Source organism: Monodon monoceros, unplaced genomic scaffold, assembly GCF_005190385.1.
Source record: "Monodon monoceros isolate NGI ecotype Baffin Bay Population unplaced genomic scaffold, NGI_Narwhal_1 Super_Scaffold_10, whole genome shotgun sequence".
Classification (NCBI taxonomy): Eukaryota; Metazoa; Chordata; class Mammalia; order Artiodactyla; family Monodontidae; genus Monodon; species Monodon monoceros.
Genome location: NW_021703766.1, coordinates 35,927,690 through 35,942,339, shown reverse-complemented (window position 1 = coordinate 35,942,339; position 14,650 = coordinate 35,927,690). Strand labels below are relative to the sequence as shown.

At 35.4% G+C, this 14,650-nt stretch overlaps 1 protein-coding gene across 1 annotated transcript in view; it reads right to left on the bottom strand.

Moving 5' to 3' along the window:
- The window catches only part of ITFG1 (integrin alpha FG-GAP repeat containing 1), a 242,593-nt gene that overhangs the window by 107,112 nt on the left and 120,831 nt on the right, over positions 1-14,650 (bottom strand). The window lies entirely within an intron of this gene.

Below are 14,650 nucleotides of genomic sequence, written 5' to 3'. Positions count from 1 at the left end.
GAAGAGTCTCACCTGATTTCTATATCCAAAATTGTCTACCATCTCTCAGCTGTCCTCTACTCCCATCCTGTTACACAACTGCTCACTTAATTTTGTTTTCCTGGCACTTATTTCTTATATTTTATAATATATTTACATGTAATTGTCTGTGGTCTATTTTTTTCCCACTACAACATCAGCTCTAGACTGATGTTATTTCCAAATAACATGTTGAGCCAGGAACATGTTATGCCCTCAATAAAATTTGTTCAACGAGTAAATTAATGACCAAGTTTTATGGGGCAGTCACTAGTTCTCATGTGGCTACCTCCTTCTCATCATTTTAGCTTAATCTCAAATGTTATTACTTTGGCAATGCTTTATTTGACAAACATGTTAAAGTAGACATCTTGGTCTCAGTCCTAAACACTGAATATAAAGGTCAATGGGAAGCAAGGGCTTTATCTCTTCTTGCTCCTGTTGTATCTCTAGCATCTGAAAAAAATGCCCAGCATTATTTAGTTTCTGAGCGAATGAATACATGAACAAGTATAATTTGCTTAAGAGAAAAAAATACCTTGACAAACTGAAATAACACGAAGATTAGGATAGAAGAAAAAGAAAACAGATAATCAGTTTATTTGATTAAAGGAATATTTTAGGTATTTTCAAGGTTATTATGGTAAGAAAAGATAGTTTTTTTTTCTCTTAGATAACATATTATATTGCCTCCATTTTCGTAGATGAAGAAAACACTTTTAGCATTCCATACTTTTTTTAATTGTGGAAAATATACCTAATTTATCATTTTAACAATTTAAAAGTATACAGTTCAGTGGCATTACGTATATTCACATTGTTGTACAATCATCACCACTATCTAGCTCCAGAACACTTTTCATCTTCAGAAACTAAAACTCTGTACTCATTAAACACTATCTCCTCATTCCCCTCTTCCCCCAGCTCCTGGTAATCACCATTCTAATTTTTGTTTTTATGAATTTGACTACTCTAGGTAGTTCATATAAGTGGAATCATATAGTATTTCTCCTTTTGTGACTGGCTTATTTCACTTAGCACAGTGTCCTCAAGGTTCATTCATATGGTAATGTGTCAAAATTTCCTTCCATTTTAAGGCTGAATAATATTTCATTGTATGTATAAATCACATTTTAAACTCCTTTCGTCTGTTGATGAGCATATGGGTTGCTTCCTTCTTGGCTACTGTGCATAAAGCTGCTATGAACATGGTGAACAAATATCTGTAGGAGTCCCAGCTTTCAATTCTTCTGGTTATATATCCAGAAGTGGAATTACTGGATCATATGGTAACTCTATTTTTAATTTACTGAGGAACCACCATACTCTTTTCTTTAGCAGTTGCACCATTTTACATTCCCACCAGAAACACACAAGAGTTTCAATTTCTCTGCATCCTCACCAAAATTTGTTAATTTCTTTTTTTTTTTTTTTTTGGCAGTACGCGGGCCTCTCACTGTTGTGGCCTCTCCCATCGTGGAGCACAGGCTCTGGACGCGCAGGCTCAGCGGCCATGGCCCACAGGTTCAGCCACTCCACGGCATGCGGGACCCTCCTAGACCGGGGCACGGACTCGTGTCCCCCGCACCGGCAGGTGGACTCTCAACCACTGCGCCACCAGGGAAGCCCTGTTAATTTCTTGTATTAAAAAAAAATAGGTATTCTAACTGGTGAGAAGAGGCATCTTATTATGGTTTTGATTTACATTCCCTTAATGTACCTTTTCAGGTGCTTATTGGCCATTTGTATATCTTCTTTGGAGGACTGTATATCCAAGTCCTATTTTTTGTTTGTTTTGTTTTGAAGGGTGAGGGTGGTGGCTGTTGCTGACTTGTAGGAATTCTTTATATATTGTGGATATTAACCATTTAACAGATACATGACTTGCAAATAAATATTTACTCCCGTTCTGTGGGCTGCCTTCTCACTCTGTTGATAGCATCCTTTAAAGCATAAAAATTTTTCATTTTGATGTAGTTTCATTTGTCTATTTTTGCTTTTGTTGCCTGTGCTTTTGGTGTCATAACCAAGAAATCATTTCCAAATCCCATGTTGTGAAAATTTCCCCCTATGTTTTCTTCTAAGTGTTTTATAGTTTTAGATCTTATGTTTAGGTCTTTGATACATTTTGAGTTAATTTTTGTATATAGTGTGAGGCAAAGGGCCAATTTCATTTTTTTGTATGCAGATATTCAGTTTTCCCAACACCATTTATTGAAAAAAGGGTTCTTTCCTTATTGAATAGTCTTGGCACCTCTGCCAAAAATCATTTGACCATATATGCCAGGGTTTATTTTTAAGCTTTCTATTCTATTGTATTGTCTGTCTTTATACCAGTACCACACTGTTTTGATTACTATAGTTTTTAGTAAATTTTGAAATCAGGAAGTCTGAGACCTCCAACATTGTTTTTTCAAGATTGTTTTAGCTATTCCACTAGGTTATAAAAACATAGCATTTAAAGCTCATCTATCATCTCTGATATGTCATCTTTTGTGTTCAGTTCATTCTGTGGCAACCTCAGTTGCTCATCTGTAAAACTGTGTAACAGCTTACTGGGATAGTAGTAAGGATTAAATACAAAATATCATATTTAAAACTCTGAGCAAAACACCAGGATACATCAGCAGTGCTCAGTAAATATCAGCAATTATAATGTACCTATACACAACCTGTGACAGACAGAATAATGCCCACATCCTAATCCATAGGACTTATGAATATCTCAGCTTATATGCAAAAGGAACTTTTCAAAAGTTATCAACTTAAGGATCTTGAGGTATGGAGATTATCCTGTGTTTTATGTGATTATCTGGGTGGGCCCAATGTAATTCACAAGGGTCCTTATGAGAGGGAGGAAGGAGGTCAAAGTTAGTGTCAGAAGGTGATGTGAGGGCAGAAGCAGAGGGGAAAAAAGGTGATGGGCGCAGAGCCAGCAGATCTGCTGATGTGGGCCTCGGCAGAGCAAGGATACCTTCTAGAAGCTGAAAGAGTTAAAGAATAAATTCTCTACTGGAGCCTCCAGAAGGAACCAACCCTGGCAACAGCTTGGTTTTAGCTTCATAAGACTCGTACAGAAATTCTGACGTCTAGAACTGTTGCAAAATAAATGTGCATTGTTCAGCCATTAAATTTATGATAATTTGTTACAGTAGCACTAGGAAACTAATACATATTTTGGTGCAGGAAGTGGTGTACTGTTGTAACAAATATCTAAGTATATGGAAGTGACTTTGAAATTAGGTAGCCAGTGGAGGCTGGAACAATTTTGAGAAGCATGATAGAAAAAGCCTAAACTGCTTTGAACAGACTGTTGTTTGTAGAAATATGTATGTTAAAGACTGAAGGCTCAGAAGAATGATCAAAAAAATCTATACCCTCACAGAGTATACCTAAATCATCATAAACAGATTGTCGGTGGAAAACTGGATGTTAAAAGCTCTGCTGGTGGCTTCCCTGGTGGCGCAGTGGTTGAGAGTCTGCCTGCCGATGCAGGGGACACAGGTTTGTGCCCAGGTCCGGGAAGATCCCACATGCCGCGAAGCGGCTAGGCCCGTGAGTCATGGCCGCGTCTGACTTGTGTCCAACAATTATATTAAAAACAGAATTGTAAGTGATGAATGTAGACCTTCAACTGAAGAGATTCTGAAGAAAACTTTTGAAGGTAAAACTTGGTTTCACTGTTTATAAAAAGTGTGACAGGTAGGAAATACATTGAGGGAAGGACTAGTAATCAAAAAGAAACCAGAACTTGATGATTTGGGAAATTATCAGCCTATGCAGGTTGAAAAAAGATAAAAAATTAAGAGATTTGGTCAGGAAAACATGTTCAGGAGAAAATGTCAAGGACATGCATGGACAATATTTTGTTAATGTCTTGAAAGGATCAAAAATCAAAGTACTCCATCACAAATCCCCCTGAAGAGATTAGGTCTGTGACTCATGTATCCCTTTAGCCATCTCAGAAGCCAAAAATGGAGATGGGTTTATCCAAGAAAGATTTGTAGAGAAGCCTCTTGTCTGATGGGGACAATTCCTCAGATGCATGCAGGAGACTCACCAAGATTTTCAGAATGCTATATTAGCATAAATACTGCCAGCTTGGATGGAAAGGAACAGAGAGGATGAAATAAAAGAAGGCTGTTAGACTCTCAAAATTCTAGAGGCAGGAAAGAGGCTGATGAATTACTCAGTTGCAAACATGTACTATCCTTTAGAAAAAATGATGAGCCACAGGCCGTTGGATGGAGCTGAGGGCCACAGAGGATTAGACTCAGGCCTTAAAACAAAAGTGGTACGTCTGGTTGGATTCTATAATTGCTTGAGACTAATAACTCCTTTTTTCCTTTAGTTTTCTCCCTTTTTGAATGGCAATGCCTATAATTATTATCCCATGCTTGTCCCACCATTGTATTATGGAAGCAAATAACTTTTTTTCTAGTTTCACAGATCCATAAACGAAGAGTAATTTTGCCCTAATATCAATTATTCTGATAGCCTTACATGTGCCTAATTTAGATAATTTACACGATGAGATTATGGGGCTTTTGAGCTGATGAGACTTAAATGACGTCCTGGACTTGAGCTGATGCACTAACGGATTGAGACTTTCAGGGATGTTGAGATGGACTGAGTGTATTTTGCACGCAGTATGAGGCTGAATCATTAGGAACTCAGAGGGTCTCAGGTCATGGTAAGCTTAGTAATCGTCCCACAAAGAAGACCACAATATTCCTTATAAAAGGGAAGTAGAAGAATGGTAGCAAGGGAGATGTAACAATGGAAGCAGAGATCAGAAAAGATTGTCATGGTTAATTTTACCCGTCAACTTCACTGGGCCATGGGGTGTCCAAACATTTGGTTAAACATTATTCTGGGCGTGTCTTTGAGGGTGTTTCTGGGTGAGACTAACATTCAAATTGGTAGAATTCCTAAAGCAGATTTACCTTCCCTAATGTGGGTGGGTCTCATCCCATCAATTAAAGACATGAATAGAACAAAAAGGCTGAGTAAGAGGGAACTCTGTCATTGAGTTGGGACATGTTCTTTTTTGGCTTTGGGACTCGGACTGAAACACTGACTTTTCTTGGGTTTTGAGCCTGCTAGAATTTGGACTGGAACTTATACTATCGACTTTCCTGGTTCAGACGCGGACTGGAACTACACACTGGCTCTCCTTGGTCTTCAGCCTGTTAACTGCAGATCACAGGACTTCTTAGCCTCCATAATCATGTGAGCAAATTCCTTAAAAAAATCCCAATCCCTCCTCCTCCCCTCTCTCAATTTCTATCTGTCTATCTCCTATTGGTTGTGTTTCTCTGGAGAACCCTGAATAAATACAATGATGCTACACTGTTGGCTTTGACAATGGAGGTTGGCAGCCTTGAGAAGTCAGAAAAGGCAAGGGAAGAGATTTTTAGCTACAGCCTCCAGAAAGAACCAGCACTGCTAATACTTTGATTTTAGCCCAGTGAAACTGATTTCAGACTTTTGACCTCCAGAATTGTGACAGAATAAATTTGTGTTTTTATGAGATACTATGTCTGTGGGAATACACAGTTCACTGTCATTCTTGATACTCTTCTACAATATTGTACTAGTCACCACTTGAAGCTTGAATAAATAAAATGTGGTATATCCATACTTGGAGGATTATTTAGTAAAACGAGGTATTTATACATGCTACCTCACAGGTAAACCTTTAAAACACTATGTTAAGTGAAAGAAATCAGTCATTAAGGACCAAAAATTATATAATTCCAATTATCTATAAAAATATAGATCTTGCTACCACAGACCTATTATATTTTTTGTTTTGTTTTGTTTCTTTTAATTCATGTGTAACAACATTGAAAATAGTGACCCATTGTAGCATTTAATCTCTTAGCTTCAGGGAGAAAAGGCTGCAAACTGAGTATCAGGAAAGACGGGATATTTTAAGTCACTTACTGAAATCAACAGAAGAAAACTTTTTGCTGATACCTTTTAATTTTCCTTTTTCATTTTCCTTTGGAAGCTGTTGCGGTACAAAATTAACAGGAATAAAATAGCCATCAGTCCTTTCTCTGACAATCTGTGTGGTCTATTAGTGGTAGGAGATCACTTAGCTGTCATAGGTCTTTTGGAACTAAAGTTGACATTCATGTTGTTGACAGTGTAGTTTAAATGTTTCTTAATAAGGTAAGCTTTGGAGGGAAGGAGAAGGAATAGTATTTCATTTAATCACACAAGAAACTTGCAGGTAGGTATATTCATCCTTATTTTACAGATTTATAGATATATAGACAGGCTAAATACCTTGCTGTAGGAAACAGAGCTACTAAGTGGCAGCACTGGCATTTGAACTGAAGACTAAAGTCCATGTTCTCTCTCTTTTTTTTCCTATCCTAAGCTGCACTTAAAAATAAACTTTTCTTTTAACCTCATGTGATATACAATGTAGTGGAAGAAACATGTGTTTCGCAATGCACCCTAAAAATACCTTTTGGGATAAATGCTGTCAAAAATTGAAAAAAAAAAGGCCATCAGCATTATGGTGGATTGAGATGCTCCCTTTGTTCTACCCTTCAACTTAAAACCAGTAAAATATCCACAGTTCAACAAAGGTGCCTCTGCCCAACACACCAGGACTCCAGAGAATTCCGCACATCTGTACATCCAAAGGTGGGTGGACTAGGACACAGAGGAGGTGAGAAAGGGGGACAGTGAAGGGAGGAGCTACAACCCTAGTGCCCTGGACCCCTGGCCGCAGCAGCTGAGCCCACAGCCCCAGAAAACTCAGTAGCAGCAGGGGAGGTAGCACATATGACTCTGGCCTGGCCTCCTGGCTACTGTGGTGCCAGCACCCAGAGATAACTGGGCAGCAGTGGCAAAAGGTCTAGGATCCTGTCCTTCCAGCTGCAGAAGTGCCCACGACTCTGGCCCCCCCCACCCCCTGCCTGCAGGGCTGGCGCTCATGAACCAGAAAACAATGGACACAGAAGGGATGCCCATGACCCTGGCTCCCTCCTATCCTTTCCCTCTCCCTGTGGTGATGGAGCTCATGACTCAGGAGATCCCAGACAAGACAGAGGCAAAAAAGCACCCACCACGTATGGAATATATAAAAAACAAACAAAAGACCCAAATAAATGGTCAAACCAAACCAAACAAAAATGTAGCTACAAAGAATAGAGTAGTGGTTACCAAAGGGGAAGGAGCGAGGAGGGAGGAAGGTGACATGGGTAAAGGGGATCAAGTGTATGGTGACAAATGGAAACTAAATTTTTGGTAATGAGTACACTGTAGTATACACAGAAACAGAAATTTAATGTTGTACACAAGAACCTTGTACAATGTTATAAACCAATGGTACCTCAATAAAAAAAAATTGAAAAAGAAAACTCACTTGTGTTTTATTTCTCTTTTCATTAATATAACTGATTGCAAGTACATACATAACAGAGAGGTCTGAATCTAAGTTTTACCCTATTCATGGAGAGGCATTTTCAATTCTGTCAGCCTGGGAAATTGATTCCATATTCCCAGTTTCTACCACCAGTAGTTTAATTTATACAGCTGGTAAGAATTACAAAAACTGAAGTTCAAAATCTTCCATGTTACTGCTCTTCTGAAGGAACTCTGTTACTGCTACTTAGAGGTGATAAAACTTTGTGGCTATTATTCTAGGAAGGAAGGATTAAAATGAAATAAAATGGATTAAGTATATATTCCAGAATGCTTTTTCCTGTTCCAGAACCTCTCCACCAATTATAAAAGTTAACTGTATATGTTGATGATTCAAAAGTTAAAAAGCTAACTTTGCTTTATATTAGTATAATTTTATGTAAAGTCAAAGTTAGCAAGGTACTCATCAATTATATAGACAATGCTTATTGGAATTTATCTTGGTGGCCATAGTGTATAAAGTAATGAAATTTATCAACATAGTTCGTCTGGAAAGACTAGCATACACTCATATAAACTTAGAATCCTATTCTCTGCAAATTAGCAGGTAGGCTGGAGGAAAATAAAGAAATTTTCAGACCTGCAAGGTCTTAGAGAAAGAGGCTGCAGTCTCCCTGATAGAATTACTTGACTCTATCCAGAAAAATAATAGATGAATCAAAGAATGAATGGAAGACAGGAGTGTTCAATGGTGGTCAAAGCAACTAGTAAACTTTGTAGCCAAATGTAAATAACTGCCACAACAAAATGTGAAAATAAATACATAAATAGATAAATCCTAGATGATATCAACATGGTGATGATATCACTGAATGAGGACGGGCTGGGTAGGGGAAAGAGAATTTTAACGTATGCTAAAAATCTTGTCTTAAGGACTGTTTTGTCTCTAGTAGTTCACTAAAAAAATGAAGTTTAAATATATGTACTAAACATTTAACTGTAACAACTACAACAGAAATGAAATTTATGATATACAAACTATCTTAGGAACTACAAAAGGAAGAAAAATTTGAATGATGAAACAGAAGGCAGAAAAATGAGAAAAGAATGATGAATACAAACATAAAATGGCAAGAGTAAATCAAAGCATGTGTGACCACATAATAATATTACTAATAATTAAAATAACAGTAGACACTACATAGAACTTATGCTGTGCCATGCAGTGTTGTGAGTCCTTGTTGCATTGCTGTCTTAGGGTTTGAGTCTATAATTTTATTGTTCATTCTTAAGGTTATTGCATTGCAAATTCCTATCAAAATATGTACCTATCAAAATGTGTGGTTTGAAGTCAAGTACTTAGAAAAGAGTCTTAAAAACACTTATTAGAAACTAAGAAAATAGGAAAATTCTATTAAGTATTCAATGAAATAAAAACAAAAACAAAAATAAATCTAAAAAAAGCAAAAAAGGGAAGGAGTTAAATACAGAATCAGAAATAAAATATTTGTGAAAAATCCATCTTATTGAAAATAAAAGTAATTTTTTAAACAAATATAACAACAAAAACACAGACATTAATGCAATAATAAAACAGACCAGCCCTAAGGCTGATGAATTAAATACAAAAGGCAAATAACATTACAAACACCTATGGATTCAAAGGAAATGTAAAAATTACAGAAGAATGCAACATCATGCCAATAAACTCAGAGTGCAGGAGTGATTGTTAATAGATTGATTAAAATTGATTGCTAATAGAGTAAATAATATTTAATATATATCCTTTTAGAATTAACAGAGACTGTCAGTGTTTTAACTTACCATCTACATAATTTTTTCCCTCACAGCTAATTAGTGGATCCTTTTTCATTTTAGTATAGGGATTCGTTAGGGCAGAATAGGCAACCATATTGTAGAGAAAACATGAGCTTTACAAATTCCAACTACTGAAGCTGAAGTTGGTTTGTGAGTGAAGGTTAGTCAACATAGCAGTATGAGTTCTTCCATGATGAAACAGTATGAGTTCTTCAATGATGAGTCATCCAGGATAAGATTTCAAACACATTTTATCATTTTTTACTCTGCAACATCATACTGGGCTAATTTAGTATTCTCCCTCATTTGAGTTATAGAAGCTACTGAATAAGACAGTACAATCAGAAATAGTTTAAAATGAAAGTAAAGCCTGATTAAGATATTCTATATTGTAAAAACTGATTTTAAAAATCACATATTGATGTTGAGCATTCTTTCACGTGTTTGTTGGCAGTCTGTATATCTTCTTTGGAGAAATGCAAATCAAAACTACAATGAGATATCATCTTACACACCAGTCAAAATGGCCATCATCAAAATATCTAGAAACAATAAATGCTGGAGAGGGTGTGGAGAAAAGGGAACCCTCTTGCACTGTTGGTGGGAATGTAAATTGATACAGCCACTATGGAGAACAGTATGGAGGTTCCTTAAAAAACTAAAAATAGAACTACCATATGACCCAGCAATCCCACTACTGGGCATATACCCTGAGAAAACCAAAATTCTAAAAGAGTCATGTACCAAAATGTTCATTGCAGCTCTATTTACAATAGCCCGTAGATGGAAACAACCTAAGTGTCCATCATCAGATGAATGGATAAAGATGTGGCACATATATACAATGGAATATTACTCAGCCATAAAAAGAAACGAAATTGAGCTATTTGTAATGAGGTGGATAGACCTAGAGTCTGTCATACAGAGTGAAGTAAGTCAGAAAGAGAGAGACAAATACCATATGCTAACACATATATATGGAATTTAAGAAAAAAAAATGTCATGAAGAACCTAGGGGTAAGACAGGAATAAAGACACAGACCTACTAGAGAACAGACTTGAGGATGTGGGGAGGGGGAAGGGTGAGCTGTGACAAAGCGAGAGAGAGGCATGGACATATATACACTACCAAACGTAAGGTAGATAGCTAGTGGGAAGCAGCCGCATAGCACAGGGATATCAGCTCGGTGCTTTGTGACGGCCTGGAGGGGTGGGATAGGGAGGGTGGGAGGGAGGGAGACGCAAGAGGGAAGAGATATGGGAACATATGTATATGTATAACTGATTCACTTTGCTATAAAGCAGAAACTAACACACCATTGTAAAGCAATTATACTCCAATAAAGATGTAAAAAAAAAAATCACATACTGAAAGCTTCTGGAGGCTTTATAATAATCTGCTTAGGAGGAAGTAATACATACCCAGAAGTGATGTGAATATGATTCTTGAATTCAGTACCCTTATTAATTTTGAAAAACAAACATTTTACAAAAACCTTACTCTACTCCTATGTATAATTCTATAAAATACCCTAAACAAAAATATTAAAATATTCTTCAGTCTTCAATAAGCTGTGAATGCAGATAACTTCCCTACCCAGAGTTATTACCCATTAACTAAGGATTAGTTAAAGATTTAGGGCATAAGACTTAGCGATGTAGGTTGTAATGTCAGAAACAGGCTATTCTCCCTAGTAACATTTGAACAGATGGAAATTATGTGACATAGCCTACCAAGATGTATTTTGCAAACTACCACTAAACATTCCCCGGCAGAATAGGCATGGAATGTTTTTTCTTTTATTGTAAATTAGGAAGTCTGTTATATTTTCACATTCACGGAAATGGTGATTAACTTCATTTAAAAAAGATTATGGTGAATCATTTGAAGTATAAAACATAAAATTAGTAAGATATTTGATCTAATTTAAAATGGTATGAAACCCTTTGTTACAGTTCATAATAAAAATGAAAAACAACAGTGGCTTGAAATGTACAAGTAGATACAGGCATCTGTACTATCAATCTCTTTGCCCACTAAAGCAGAACATCTGAAATATAATGTAACCCGTCCTTGGTGACTCAGGGTATCAGTGTGAACCTAAATTATTTTATAAAGCTGAGGGTGAAGATGAAAATGCAAATTATACTGAATGGGTAATTAGCTAATAGCTGCAAAAGTCCCCACTAATTCTTTTTTGACAAAGTTCCAGATCCCGACTTGCTTCTGGTCATCTTCCATCGTTTCATATTGGTAGCCTGAATGTATACCACCAACACATCCAAATTATACCTCTGGTTTCCAAATTACTAACATAAGAGGCCACGTGCTTGCATATAATCAATCTCCTCTGACAGCAAGACTCAGAAAACTTATGGACTTTATTCATTTGTCTTTAGCTTGCTCCTTCTTTCTCTTGTCAGAGAGACTTTTACTATCTGCCCAAATCATCATTTCTAACCTCTGCTAAAAATGTGTTTTTTTCGTTATATACTACTTCCTTCTAAATTTTTTTCTTACAGGGAAAGAAAAAGGATTCAGATTCTGTGAACTTAGAGTGCTGACTGAAACTGTGTGATCCTGGACAAGTAGTCTGACTTATCTGAGACTGTTTCCATACTTACAAAGTAAAGATAATACCACCCCATAGAAATTACTGTGAAGCAATATGCATGATAATCACTTTATAAACTAAAGCCCTTTGCTTCCTGGCATTAACTAACAAGGAATATATTGCATTTGGCCATTTATTGATTTACTTGCCATTTAACAGATTTTGGGAGCTCTCACAGCTGATACTCAGAATCTGCTCCTTTGCTGCTAAAATCCTTCGTTTAAAAAATTTTTTTTTCTTTTAGTACTTTTAGATTTGGATTCTCTATAAATCCCTGCTGGAAGCTGAGGTTTTGCTTACAATTTCATCCACTTTCAACTTATTAATAACAATACAACTTTTCTTAAATATATTAACATTCTGATTAATATGCAATAGAACAAAGACTAAAAGTCACTCTCTTATATCTTCAGTTAAATGCTAAAAATAAGGAATAAATATGCACTGTATGTGCTTGACAAAATGATAAGTAAATCATTAACACAACTTCTAGACTACAGTACCAGTGTTAAACAAACATGCATTTATTCTGAGCAAATTACAATCTATGTTAGTTTTGAATTTTAAAAAATCATACAATATGGTTTAGAATATTAATTTAAATATGGTTTATCAAATTTTCCTATAGAAACCTAATAGTTACTCAAAATTAGTATTTAATTTTACCTATGACATTAATATTTCTAGGGGAATATTTAGAGAAATGTTTTTTCTAACATATGCATAAAATAAAATTTCTAGTATACCACATATTGGGCAAAAATAAAATTAAACTTTTCATTTTTGTGTACTAGTTTTTCTAGTAACTCTGGCTAATTAAGAAATAATAGTGATTAGAAATCCATAAGGACAAGAGTTTAATTAGATAAATGGTTCTCAGATATTCTTTGTTATAATTTATCCTCCAGTTCCTTTTAAAAACGTTTTTCAGTTCTATACTAAAGACTTAGGACATAAAATATCTTTTCAGTGTTATTTTACACATGAAATTTAAAAATTCTAAAAACAGAATTATTATTAGCTTAAGAGCACACTATTGGAATAATGTCATTCTAAGTGTGCCTTCTTTCAAAAAAATGAAAATTCAGACAATTAAGACAACATGACTACACACAGAAGATGACAGTAAACACAGGGCAACTGAGTAGTAATGGGACAGCCAAGGGAAGAAAACATGGCTTTCAGTCAGTGGTGGCACAGATGCAAAATGGCTGACCTCAGACCGTGTTATTTTGTTTAGAGTCACTTGCTGCCTCTATAAATGTCACTAATAGAGATCTTTTTCATGTAACATGATTCTAAAGGTTAACTTTCAACAATTAGACTTTTAGCATAAAATAAAAAACAAACAGAAAGCCAAATAGCAACTCTCCTCTGAAAACAAAAAAACACAAGTTAACAAGCCACGGTTTCAGAACTTCTTTTCATGAAACACATACTGTGGATTTTATTCTTAACTGCATAGTTAATCTCTACCTGATTTTCAAAACCTGAAGAAAAAAGGAGACAGAATTCTCCAGGTAGCAACCCTTGAAATTATAAACTGCAACCCTGTACTACTTCTTAGCAATACAGCAGTCTTGAAATCAGTTAAAAATTATAAAATGCTTTTCAACAAAAGTGAACAGTAGAAAAGGATTGTAAGGTACACTATGTCTTATTTTCCTTCTTCTATGTTTCAAAGAAAATATTATGCTGAATTTTCCTAGACAGACATCTCTCAAGTATAGGGCTATTTCTCATCTAGTGATTTAATGAACACTGAAATGCACTGCAATCTATCCTTCAATTCTCATCTATCCCAAAAGAACAAAAAAGAAACCCTGGGTTTTAAACAGTTGCTTTTATAAAAGCATCAAGAGTCTATGACTGCCTTTTACCTTATGTTTCCTATAGAGCCATAGTGTTTGTTCACTGCTGAATTAGCTGTTGATATCATCGTTATTACTGAATGGTAAAGGTAAGTTAAATATTTGATGGTTTGAAGAAGAATATGTTGATAAAGAACTTTTATGACAAAACTACAAATTGTTTGTATGTTTTTCTAAAAATAAGTAATCACACTTAAATGAATTTAAGATGTAATTTCTTATTCTTTTGAATAGGGTAAATGTTCAAATTAAAGCAATTTTTACATTTCTTTGTTTTTACGTGCCACTTTAAAAGGAATAAAAATCACATTCAACTCAGAAGTTTCTTTTGGTTACATAAGATCTGTTTCATACACGAGTGTATATACTACTCTCTATTAAGGATCATGATGCTCATATCCCTAGAAAGTTTTGTAAACACAACTCAGAGTGATTATAATTTCAAATCAAGGTCCTTAGAAAAGTTTAAGTACAGACATTTTATAATTTCTATAAATATTTAGGGACAGTCACTAATAATGTGTGGTTTTCTAAAAATCACATTTCTAGATAACATTGTTTGATGTTAAAATCAACAATAGTCTGATTTTTTTTCCAGGAAAGTTATATTGCATCATGAGCCTGGTAGTAAATGTGGAGCTGAATCATCACTAATTCCAGAGCCAACAAATGAATTAATGCTCAGAAGAAAAATTACGGATAGATACGATGTACGAGGCAAGAAAGAATAAGGGGCAAGAAATACAACTAATTGTAATATGAAGAATATAATAAAGCATTAAAATTTGGAAAGAGTCATATTTATGGAATCTGTCAAGATCAGGGTAATTGTGAATTTAACTATATTGGTTTAGCTACTGGTACCTCTACCTAAGGAAAAAAAAGTAGCAACAACATTCAAAATCATTGATAATGCAATAAATATACTCAGAAATTTTGTAT